The sequence below is a fragment of the Castanea sativa genome, chromosome 12, assembly GCF_040712315.1.
Source record: "Castanea sativa cultivar Marrone di Chiusa Pesio chromosome 12, ASM4071231v1".
Classification (NCBI taxonomy): domain Eukaryota; kingdom Viridiplantae; phylum Streptophyta; class Magnoliopsida; order Fagales; family Fagaceae; genus Castanea; species Castanea sativa.
The window spans coordinates 4,386,788-4,400,137 of record NC_134024.1 but is presented as its reverse complement, the minus strand read 5'-3'; the positions used below and the strand labels follow the sequence as shown (position 1 = coordinate 4,400,137).

At 31.9% G+C, this 13,350-nt stretch overlaps 1 long non-coding RNA gene across 2 annotated transcripts; it reads left to right on the top strand.

Moving 5' to 3' along the window:
• Nucleotides 1-6,452: 6,452 nt before the first annotated feature.
• On the top strand, nt 6,453-12,567 carry LOC142621011 (uncharacterized). Of its 2 annotated transcripts, XR_012841678.1 has the most exons (5): nt 6,453-6,616; nt 7,198-7,271; nt 7,384-7,552; nt 10,813-10,983; nt 11,261-12,567. It is a non-coding gene; the product is annotated as an uncharacterized LOC142621011 (long non-coding RNA). The 2 variants fall into 2 exon arrangements; XR_012841677.1 differs by having other exon boundaries at nt 10,813-12,567.
• Nucleotides 12,568-13,350: the final 783 nt, after the last annotated feature.

Below are 13,350 nucleotides of genomic sequence, written 5' to 3'. Positions count from 1 at the left end.
ATTTATTTTACACTATAAGTATCAATAAAAAAAACTTATCAAATCGCATTAAATTTTATTTGAGAGGAGTCTAATTAAATCCATAATTTTCAATTATATTGTAAAGGATCATATGGAGAAAATTGTTATAAAATAATTATCATTTTTGTAATGTTTAGTTATTCTTTATACTTATTTAGTATAAGGCCTGAATAGTTGAAAACTCATTTAACTATATATATATATATATATATATATATATATATAAAATTAAATTATTTACAACGTGAACGGTTGGACCAGATAATCAAGAACCACTTCTCTTTTTGATTCTTTGATCAGTCTGGTTTTTAAAACTATGCTTTCCTCCATATTATTTAGAGGAAAAACAAATTATTTTTGTGATTTTTATCTAATAAGCCACTAATTACATGTCACATTTCACTGACAACTGGAGAAGATGCTTTTCCTCAAATGGCCAAAAATTTTCAATGATGTCATTGCCCTGCTTGGCTACTGAACTCTTCAAAACCTTGGTTGTGCTATTTTTGTCATTTGTTTTAGCAAATTGAAGCAGATCATCGGCAAAGAACAATTGTGAGAAACATGACCCATCTTTTGATGCTTTGACTTTACCCCATATTGCCATTCTTTTCCCTTTCATTTTTCCTTTATCAGACCTCCAAGGAACTCCATGCACAAAATGAAAATACAGGCAGAGATTGCTCCTTAATGGAAAAAAAGAATCCAATCTTCCACCATTAAATAGAAGGGAAGTGGAACTGTGGAAGTCGTTGTTATACAACTCAGAATTAGCTCAATGGTCTTGGGACAAAAGCTTACATTGGTGAACACTGTTCTCACAAAACTCCATTCCAAGCGATGGTGTGCTTTCTCCAAATCAATTTTAAATATCACAAACCCCTCGCCTGTCTTTCTTTTTTTCTTTTCTTTTTTTGGGTTAAGGGAGTAGAATAGTTCCTGTGCTTTCACAACATTATCCGTTCCTCTTTTGCTCTCAATGAAAGCTGTTTGGAGAGGGGAAACAAGGGAGGATAAAAGGGGTTTTTTTTCTTTTCTCAAAAAAAGTTTCTAAAAATATTTCCTAAGCTAATACCTTTTGAACATCCATTAACTTTTCCCTTAATCTTAAAACCAAAATCTTGGACACAATTTTATATATCGTGTTACAAAGGCTTATGGGGTGGTATTGGTTAACGGTTTTTGGGCTATTTACTTTTGGGATTAGGCAGATTAAGGTTTTATTAAGGGATAAAACTTAGGTACAGTACCTTAGGCATTGTTCTTTAGGTTCTTCTCTTGAAAGTTAGCTATGTGGCTTTTTTTCTCATGGGATGGAAGTGTATTTTTAGTTAAGTAGCCACATGGTTAAATTTTATGAGTGAACCTAAGGAACATCATCTAAGTACTATACTTAAATTTTGCCCTTTATTAAGATACTGGGGGATGCATATATTAGCAAAGATATTTTTTACCTCCACTTTTATGGATTCTCCCAAAATCATCTAGAAATGTTGAAAAACCCTTGATGTAGGCCATCAAGACTCCTGGATTTTAATGGTTTCATTGAATTCGGGGCATTTAGCATTTCCAAATCGCTGGAAGGAGTTGCTATCATAGCTGCTTCAGGCATAAAAATTCCCTAATGAGTCTACCTCCACAAAGAAAAAAAAAACAAATTTAAGCAAGTCAATAAAGTATTATTGAGAAAGTGCAAGTTTAGGGCCTGTTTAGTAATATTGTTCTAGTAACGTTGTTTGTATTTTTTGAAAATACGTGTAAGTGAAAAAGTGTGTGAAAATACGTGTAATGTTGTTTAAACACTAAAAACTGTTGTTTAAACAACAATAACAAATGAGCCCTTTGTAGTTTCATCTATTAGCCACTCACGGTTTATTAAAAAAAAATTCTATTAGCTACATCGTGTCACATCTCATTGAATTCAGTACGTGGAAAAATAAATAGCCATACAATTGTTAAGGTTGAGTTTTTAAAGTTATCAGGATCGAGATCCTACACCAAATCAATGATAGGATTCAAGGATTTATCAAATCATAGGATTAGCATGGGAATCGTAAGATCTTATTTTCCGATTTAAAAATATATACTAAAAAATACCTATAATTCTAATTTATAATATATAATAAAGCAACATTGAAAAAAGTAAATTTTGACACAAATTACTAATAAAAGGCAAAGTACCAAATTACAAATACATAAACAAAGTTCAAAGATCAAAAGTTACAACTCACAAATACTAAGTTCTAAGTTCTAACACCACAAATATACATGTAGGGGGATGGCTTTGTTTAGGGCCCAAACAGTCTTAAGCCACTTGGGCCATGGTTGGAGATAAGCCCAATGCAAGCCTTTGGGTTCAAGCCCCCAGCGAAAGGGTCAAAGTCAAACCTCAGAATATGGATAGAGCGAGACGCCACCGTGTGCCCAAGGACATGGCTTTTCTCATGGCCTCATCCAAGGGTAAGACGTCTTCCGAGCCTACCAATGTGAGCCACCACTTAAGGTACTGAGGAAAGGTTCTAGGGCACGCGAAGTTATTCGAGGAAGCTTTCTGAAGATTCCTGATGATTCCACAATCACCTCCGCATTAATGAAGTCCACTTGCCTAGCATAGTCGCATTTATTATCAAATGACTAGCCTAAACAGTGCAAAGAACCCCAAAAGTCTCCCTGCATTATGAAAAATAGGAAAAGAAGAGCCTAATGAGACTTAAAGTGATCAAGTTGGGCAGGGATAGCATAGACGGGGGAAGAAGGAAGAGTGGATATAAGGGGTAAGGAGGGGGAAAAGGAGGGAACAAGGAAAATATCCAGAAAAGAGAGAGAGAGAGAGAGAGAGAGAGAGAGAGAGAGAGAGAGAGAGAGAGAGAACTCATTAGAACACTTGGTTCTTGTAATAAGCTCTTCAACACTTTTCCTTGAGATGAATGAAGCCTTTTTACGTAGTTTTTATGTAACTCTTTGTTGTTCATATTCAAATCTCCCATTGTTGATTATTGTCAACCCATTTTACAAATTAGTTGTGCTCTTAACTTTGTCAAAAAGCCAAAGTTTAACACCCACAGTACATATAATGTCTCACATAAAAAAATTCAAAGCAAATAACAATACCTAATGTCTCACATAAACAACACAAAACAAATAATAATGTTTCAAACAACACCACAAATAAACTTAGTCATCAAGACCAAAGTGAGTTAGGGTTTTTTTTTTTTTTTTTGCTTTATATATATATATATATATATATATATATATATATATATATATATATATATATATATATAAATTTGGGTTGGGACCGCAAAGCTAATCTATTTATTACATTTTATTAATCAATTTGGGGCCTTAATTTGGGCTCCATTTGGAGGCCCAAAATAAGCAACAAAAATTAGATTTTCCTTTATAGCATAGGATCTTTAGGGTTTGTTTGGATACAGCTGAAAACTAAAAACTAAAAACACTGTAGCAAAATAATTTTTAAATGTGTGAATAGTGCCGCGGGTCTCATTTTTAATTTAAAAAAGCTGAAAAGTGTATGAACAGTGCACCACTGTGCGGTTACTATTCACGCACAGTGGTGAACAGTGCGCCATGTCTCCTGGTTGAAATCTGTGCGCAGGAAAAAAAAAAGTCTGAAACGTGAAAATCCCAAACGCAGACGCCAACCTCTCTATCCAAACCCACCCTTAGTATCGATATGGGATCAAGATCCTATAAAATCATAAAATTTTGATTTGGATCCCACACAAATCACACTTCAATACAATCATAGTGAGATCCAACACGTTTTAGGGATGTAAGATCTTAGGACCTTAAGATCCAAATCAGGATACTAATAACCATGGGTGCAATCACACATAGATTAGTTTAAAAAGTATTTATTTATATGCTTTTGTTGCTCTCAATATAGCTGGATCCAATAAATTTCTCTCCAATGGAAGCAAGATGGCACCCATTATGAACCAAGAATAATTGCCGTATAGATGCACTCAACAAAATTATAGAAACTTTTTAATGTCAGTGCCCCAGATCGGGACAGATTTACACCAAGGGGGCATGGCCCTCCTGGCCTAACTTTTTGAAATGTTGCATAATCATCTTGGCTACCTCAAATAAATTCCATGCTACAAGAAAATCGCCCTCAAAAAAAAAGAAGGTAATTTCTCTGCATTCATGCCCTTTCAATTGCCATAGACCGACTATGACTCACTTTCCATCAACAGATCTTTGACAGATTTTGATTTTATTTTTCAAATGAGCTTTCTTGACTCAAATTAATTGCTTTCCCACTTAAGTTTTAGTACATTCAAAATTTGGGATTTGTTTTCTCATTTGAGGCTACCGAACAGGCTATAGCACATAAATAGATTTTTCATGTCTTGAATTATATTTATAATTTTTTATACTACCATTTATCATAATATAAATAGTGTACATGTATAATAATCAATTAATCAATATATATATATATATATGGGCAAAACTTATGTACAATACCTTAGGTGTTGTTCCTTAGGTGTTATTCCTTAAATTCTCCTTTTAAAATTTTGTCATATGATTACTTAACTTAAAAAATACACACATCTATGAAAAAAAAAGTCATATGACAGAATCTTAAGAGATGAACCTAAGAAACAACATCTAAATACTGTATTTAAATCTACTCTCTCTCTTTCTCTCTCTTTATATATATATATATATATATATATATATATATATATATATATATATATATATATATATCATATCATATCATATCATATATTAAATATAATAGCAGAAGTCTTTTCCTGAAATTAAGGAGGTGTTGCCAAAACTAACCATCTAAAATTCTGCCACGTTCACTATTAAAAAGAGATAAATTATATTGTTTCACGTTAAAACACCGTTTGATGGATTCTCCATATAAAAATAAAAAATAACCGGTTAAAATACAAGCAATACTCCCAAATAAACTTGCGATACAAAGATAAAGAGAGAGAAAGAAATAAAAACTTGCGATACAGACTGCAGAGATAGGCCAGGAGTAATTTTTAGGTACTCCTGGAGCACGGAGAATGGTACTCCCTTCTCTCACATTCATGGTGAGGTTCGCTCATTAAATTCATGGTGGGGTCTACCATGAATGTGAGAGGAGGGAGCACCATTTCACTATACTCCAGGACTACCTAAGAATTTTCTGATAGGCCAGCGTCCGTTTCCTCGCCAAACTTAGACCACTGGAACCGCAAGCACATAGAGAAAGAAAAATTTGCCACCAGCAGAGAGACAGGTTGTGCATCCATAATCAGTAAAGTTATAGTTTTTGTTTTTTCCTTTTCGTTTTCAAATCTGGGAATGAAATATAGTTTAGGTTTGAATTTCTTGGTTAAATTGGTTTAGATTTAGATTTACATATACACTGCACATAACCTATCATTTTTTTTTTCATTGTTAAAATTTATGGATTAATTGTAATTTAGATTTGGTTATTTTGGTTGGATTGATATTGATTTAGGTGTTTGGATTAAATTTTATTTTGATGAAGGAATCTGGGTAAGAATGCTTTAGTTTGGGGTATTCGAGTTAAATTAGGGATTGGGTTTTTTTTTTTTTTTCTCTCTCTTTTCTTTTCTTAAGTCTAAACATGGGAATTGGAGTGTGTTTTTCGGGAGGGAGTGTTTCTTTGTAATCTAACGTGGGAGTGTAGAATTGTGGCAATGTGGGAACGCTTTAAAAAAAAAAAAAAAATCTAAACGTGGTAGTGTTTTGACATAATTATATTCCATCTTCTGCAAAAAGAATTACTCAATCAAGCTTAAAGATTTGGCTACCTATTACCCTAATTTTCCATTTATTTTTATTTTTTTCAATTTCTTGAGTTCTGTTTTGTCGATTATTGTATTAAATAGATTTTGTTTTTGTTTGGAAGATTTTTGTTAGATTTGTACTTTTTTTGTTTGCCCCTGAAATTTGAATTGATTTATGTTTTGTTAATTTCTATATTTAAGTTACATTTGTTTTTTATTTGGCAGTTTTTTTGTTAGATTTGTATTTTTTTTTCATTTTTCCCTTAATTTTGACTACAATTAAGGATGTTGTGACATATGGGTAAGGAAAATTATTAAGTACTTCCGGAGTACCATAAATGCGTACTCTCTGTCCTCTCTTATGAATGGTGAATCCTACTAATTATAGTGGAACCCACCATTCATATAAGAGAGAAAAATACACATTTATAATATTTCGGGACTACACAAAAAATTTCCAAAAAGGAAAAAATAACGATCTAAAAATTTGCTACGTTCACAGTTAAAAAGCGAAATATTATACTATTTCAATTTTCAACAACAATAGAACACCGTTTAATATGTTTCAAAAAAAGAAAAAGAAAAAAGAATACAGTTTAATAGCCTCTCAATATAAAAAGAAAACTAACCGGTTAAATCTTAAAATACGTTCGGAAGGCTTGATACGGTGATATAGAGAAAGACACAAAGTTCGTCGAAACTAAATACAAACCAACGTAACCAAGAAAATAAGTTTCACTCCATCGTTTCAATATTCGTTCTAACTGCAACAGTGCCCATCCCATCTCAGCAATTATAATAGGAAGGTAAGTATAGGATACTCTTTTCCAATTCAACTACTTTGCAACCTTTTTTTTTTCCTCTAATGGTTTCAATTGCTTGACTGTGATGGTAGTCTGGTGGCATTTCTATCTGTTCTCTCTACGCCTTAAGGAATATGGATTCCTTGGTTTTCCTTTTTTCTTTTTTTTGTTTTACCCCTGCCCTTTGATTAATTTTTGTTTGTTCATGCTGTTTTGTTTGTGTTTTATTAATATTGAAATGGTTTAAAACCAAACAGTAGACCCTTTTGTTAAAACGGTATTTTAACCATGTGTTTTAATTGTTTTATGGGTATTTTTTTTACCAGATATTTTGGTTGGATTGTTTTAAAGGTTTGGTGGTTAGATTTTGGTATGCAATTGGGTTAGACTTGGTTTTATTTTGTATTGATGCAATAATAATAAAAATTCAATTTTTTTTTTTTTGTTGATGAATGGCTTTGTTTATCTGTTAAAGCATAGTGGGTAACCACATGTTCAATTCCATTGCTAAGGACAGCTTAGTGGTTCAACAATCCTTGGTGGTTAGTCAGCTAACTATTTTTTGACCTATCTATATTTGATAGATGGCGGTAACTTGGCAAAGAAGTGGTCTAGTAAAGAACATCTCTACCCAATCTGCAAGCTTGATCAGTCTAAAGTAAGTATTGATAGTGTATTATTTATTTTTTATTATTATTATGAGAAAGGGACTACTTTTATTGTTTGAAATTTCCCATTCTCTAAAATTTTTCTTCTGTGGTTTTTTTTAGCTCACATTAAAAGAAAAGAACTATGACAAGGTTTTAGTGGTTATAAGCAATGAAGATTCAAGTGATTGGATGAACTGGTCTAAAAAGTGATTTGGGTTTTGAAAGATTGGATCTTGAGGGCAAAGAGTAGCTGGAATCAGATCTTTAAGTTGCAGGACTAAATCAAATGGTTGGTGTTCAATGGTTATTTGGAGTGGTTTAATTATATTTTGGAGGGTTTAATTTGAGAGATTATATAAGTTTACCACAATATTTACGTTTATTGTGCATGAGTTCCTATTAGTAGGTTTCTAAAAAATTGCTCAAGTTTTATTGACAAAAAACAGTTCTGAATTCAAAGTTATTGTTATGATCTATGTTAAGTATTAAAACTATTGATTTTCATATACATATTTTGTGGTCTTTGGTGAACTTGCATTGGGTTAGTGATGTGGAATGAAGTTAATTAAGACCATTTGGTGTCAAGGCATATGAGAAAGTGGATTACTGATATATGAATGCATTTGCAATTTCTTATAGCATTATTCTTGAGAAATCAAAAGGCATATATTACACCTTTATGCAAAACTTTTTTGTGCAATTTGCCTAAATTGTTGATACATAGTTAATTTTTTTTTAATTTAAAAAAATTGTGCTAATAACTGATTTTTGAAGTTATAAATAACAAAACAACCCATAAGAACATAACTCATAATCCACTTTTGACATTTATAGAGATTTGGAATCTTGAAGTTCTTCTAGCCACAAGATCCCATCTTTTACATTTAAACCCCCCCTTTTCACAGCAGTAAGAATTTTATGAAAAAAAATAATAAGTGCATGGGTGTGTGCAATGTGTCCTAATTAATATATAATTAAGCCCCTCTTTTTGGGTAAGAATTCAGTTTATTACTCCCAAACATATACTTGCTATGGCCATGTCATATCTATGCCATGTTATATTATGTTTGTGTTGTATCGTACCATATTTATGCTGTATCCATGAAATATAGGAGTAATTAAAATTCTTCTATAGATAGGCCAAAAATAAACTAGATGCTGGACATCATTATGAAAAAGTTAAAAGTCATAAAGGATTTTTTTTTGGATTAAAAAATGAAGTATAAAATAAAAAAGAAATGAGCGTGAAAATAGATTTCATGAGAAGAAGTATTGATATGTTTGACTAAAGTTGACCTTTCAAAGAATTTTCTCTTTTCTATTTCTATTTTTTCTTTTTTCTTTTTTCTTTTTTCTTTTCTCACTACAGTCTATATACCCAACCAAATATTTTAATATCTTGCAAGATTTAGGATATTTTTGCTTTAATGACATCATTTTTTGGGTTCCTTCTACCTTAATTATATGTTTAAATTTGATGCTATATTTTATAAAAATCAATAAAGTGTTGTACTTTTCATGTTTAATTTGTTGGTATCTGCTGTATACACCCTGTGTACATTAGTGTCTTTTGTCCTATTTTGTGGAGATTTTTTTTCCCTATCTCTGTTCATCTGGACTGCTTCAGGTGCTATATCTGACGAATAGTATAAAGCTTTTCTCATGTTTTTTCTGTTCTGTTAAGGGTAACTGGAACTCTCTCATATTTCATCTTAATCTCTTAAGGGGTATATAGGACGCCAATACAATGAATTAATTGCTTTATGGCAGATTTTACAACTTACAAGTGATCTTAAATATGCACAATTTCCCATGTCATCTTCAATTTGCTTATGTTATATATAATTCCCTTACACACGTATATTTTCAACTAATCAAATAATTTATCAACATCCTAGGGAAAATAGGATTTGGGTGTATGCTTTTTGAGTAGGCTAACAATGAAGTATTTCTCGCAACTCAATGTGATTTTGGGTGTCTATTATTAATGAGGTCAGTGATAATCTCTACTTTTGTTAAAGCTGGAGAAGCTATTGCTACATCCACTACTGTGTTAAGCGGTAGTTCAAACTTTAAACCTCTCTACAAAACTGCTTGGTTTTCACAAATAGTTTTAGAAGCTTTATTTCAGCCGTGCAGTTACTGTCCATTTCCTGAACCATGATTCATAAGCAAAATTGGTTAGTCAGTTACAAGACATTGTTGGTTAAAATGTTGAAATTCGTTAGTTTTATGCATCCTACATAAAGATGCTATATATGTGCAAGCGTGACTGTGCCTACAAAAGGTATAGTTGCTTTAAAATTGGCAGAACTAAATCTGTACTCAGAATGGCTGCATCCACTACTGTGTTAAGTGGCAGTTCAAACTTTGGACCTCACTACAAAACTGCTCTGTTTTTCACAGATAGTTTGAATTACACATTTGAAGGAATTCAAGGGAATTATTTCGTTAGGCTCCATTTCTATCCATTCTCCTTTGGGAATTACAATGTAAATGAGTCTACTTTTGATGTTGTGGCAAATGGTCTAAAATTGGTCTCAATATATTTTATTAAAGAGTACATTTTACCCATCAATATAGATGTGCTTGTGGTAGAGTTTTTACTAGTAAAAGGATCATTAGAGTTCATAAATGCCATTGAGATTGTCCCTATTGTAGTTAGGCTTTTTACAGACTCAATTAGTAGAGTGGGTGACAATAGTGTGAATTTGAGTGGAAGGGGCATCCAAACCATGTATAGGTTGAATGTAGGAGGTGCTGAGATTAAATCCACTCATGATTCAAGTATTTGGAGAACATGGGAAGTGGATTCCACTCCACTTTCCCTCCTTTTCCCCTTCATCCAAATGGGCTAAGGGGTCCATTTCCAACAGCATGTGTAAGTGGTGCAACACGTTCTAAAGTGTTAGTAGCAACCTGAAATGTAAGTTCAAACCTAAAGTTAGGAAACAGAAGAAGATGCTACAACAAAATACTTTATCTGGGGAAGAGGAATAGAAAATGGTTTCAACAATACCAAATTGTAACTGTTAAATGCTGATTGATTTTGTTGGACTTTGTTGATCATGATTGATGTTATTAGAGGGCTTTCCGCTTTGACTATATTATATTCCATATATGATGCAATCTCATTATGAATTTACTTTATTTACATGTTTGATGTAATTTGGGATCCTATTCAAAGGGCCCAAAATTCACTAATGTAGGTCGTTGATGCTTAATGTTATTTTTCTCTTTAGTTAATTTTGGGTGATTGAGGTGGTTTTCATCAAGGGCTAATTCATTTGAATTGAGGCATTTTAAGGTTTGTTCCGACCAGTGTACTCCTAATGTTTTTAGAGTAGTCAATAGTGTGGTCGAGCTCAATAAAAGGTTAAGCCTTAGTTTAACGGAGCATGATATTATGCCAAAGGGACTACTCAAATAACATTACTATGATTTATGAAGAGGAATTTCAATTTTGAGTAAAAAAAAAAACTAATTGCAAGGACATGATGCATGCATGTATATATATTTTGCTAATTGTATGACTCTTTGTTTATACAGAATTTGAAATTGGATGACAATGTCCTACCAAGGGAGATTCAAAGGATAATTGGCAATGAATATTTCTTCCAACTGCATCTTGATGAATATAATTTGAAATATGGAAGAGAAAATCACACCGTTTTGAAGATTTTGGAAACGGAAATCTCACATAGAGTTGAAAGACATCAGGTAATAATAAAGTTGAAATCTATTTCTAGTATATTTATCACACCTAAGTACCATAGGATTCATAACTACTCTTTACATGGTATTTCCAATATGCTTTATATACTGTTCATTGAAATTGAAGCATACACACTCCACCTTGCTTGCTATATGATTTTAAATTTTGTATGACACCATCAAAGTCAGTATAGTACAATTAAAGCACTCTAAATTTTAACCAACATGCATATATTCTTCCATTATTTCAAACAACATTTAAGAAAAGTGCAAATTATTGCAGGACACAATAGAGGAAATTGTAAGGAAATCAAGGAAGGGCAAGTCCATCGCCAGTCAAAAAATACAAATAGGACAAACATCTGTTGAAAGACCTCAATTAACTGCTACTATAACTACAAAAGATGAAAAAACTAGTGATAAAAGTATGCCGCTCCAAATGCTTCAAAAACATCAAAAGGGTACTAAGCAGATTGCATCAAAGAAGAAAAAAAATTTGAAGTCTAATGCATCTCAATGTATTTTATAAATAACATACTCTTACAAGCAAGATAAACAAATGGATGTACTAGATTACCTATGAATTTTAATGCATTTCATTGTATTGCTAAGTTTTTTTTTTTTTTTGAAGAGTAAACTAAATGTATTATTAAGTTATTGTATGTCATTTTCTTTGTACATATTGCCATGAATTTTAGTGAAAGGTTATGAATTGGTTTAGTTTTAGAATTAGAACTTCCCATCTACTATTGATAATGCATTTTATATGTGATAGGTGGAATTTTGTATTGATTATATATTGTGGGTTGAGGGTTGTTGTTTTTTTTAGATTTTATGTGTATCATGGCAGCTTTTTGGAATTGTGGATTCGGGATGCACTACAACTTTTTCTTTTTTCTTTTACGATAAAAAAAGGTTGGATTCAATGTCCCTTTTAAGGGTTATGTATTGTTTTGGCTTTAGAATTTGAAATTCCCATGTACTATTAATTTTGCATTATTATTTGACTAATATTTTTCTGACTTGCTATTTGAAATTGTTATGTAAGTTTTATTGTTTAAAGTCAAATTCTTTTTTTTTTTTTAGTTTCTCATAGCAGGGAAGTACACACAAGAAGTGATTTGGCTTCAATAAATTTGTCAATGGGTTCATGTCTCGCCGCAATTGGCATAGCGCTAAGTTACACACCTTTATTCTCCGTTGGTGTTTCGAACTACTCCTTGCATACAAGGCAAACAGAGTCGACACATAGTTGTCCTTTACAGTAAATTTTGGCATACAAAGAATTCAACCTAAACTTAGTTGTAAATCCATGAGTTTTCTCTCGGTCAAGACCAACAACAGCATTCTCAAATTACCCCCTACATCATCAGCTGGCTGTGGCATCAAGAGTCAAGACTGCTCTACACAATTGAATCTTACAAGAATAAGCAGGATAAAGAGAATATCATTAGTTGGTTAGCCATTATTTTCTTTTAAACATTTTGGTTGTAAAGTTGAAATTGTCTTGCAAGTTTTAGTTCGGTGTGATGCATTATGGTTCCTAGGAATAGTAGATTTGCTATTTGAAATTGTCATGTAAGTTTTAATTGCTTAAAGTCAGTTTTTTTTTTTTTTTAGTCTCTCATAGTAAGGGAGTACACACAAGAAGTGATTTGAAGAAACTAATTTTTAAAATTTTTAGGGGATATTGGACGCTACATGCTTAAATATACTATGTTAATAAAGAAAAGTTCATTAATACATAAAACAACCCCGCGCATTGCGCAGGTTAAACACTAGTCTATATCTATATATATCTAAAAAGTGAGTCGTAGTATTTAATATTGTTATGCTCCCGTTGAGCCATCTCATCAGCCACATTATACTCTTTTTCTTTTTCTTTTTAAATCAATTTTCTCTTTATTATTTATTCTTATTTTTTTATATATAAAATAATTAAATACAAATCATGGACAAACATTATTATTCATTAGATACAAATATTTGACTATTTAGCTACCCAAATTAATTTCAAATTTTCATTTTCTTCTTTTTTTTTTTTTTTTGAGAAGCTCATTTTCTTCTTTCTAATTTTAAGTAACTGTTAAAATTGAATAATTTATTATCTTTTTAGTGGATATTAAGTGTCTTTTGGTTTATCTACCGTTGTAGTGTTTCCTCTTCCAAAATTTCAGTTTTTTACAACCTTATCTCTCTTGAGGGTCTAAGGGTCTAAGGGTCCACCTGATCATGTGCATTGCACATGACCTTTGGACACTTGTTGCTTTCTTTTTGCTACCATATAACCCATTATGCAGCAAAGCCTCTCCCATACTAAAATATAACTAGATTAATTGATATTACAAAAATAATACTCCTTCCACCAAAGTA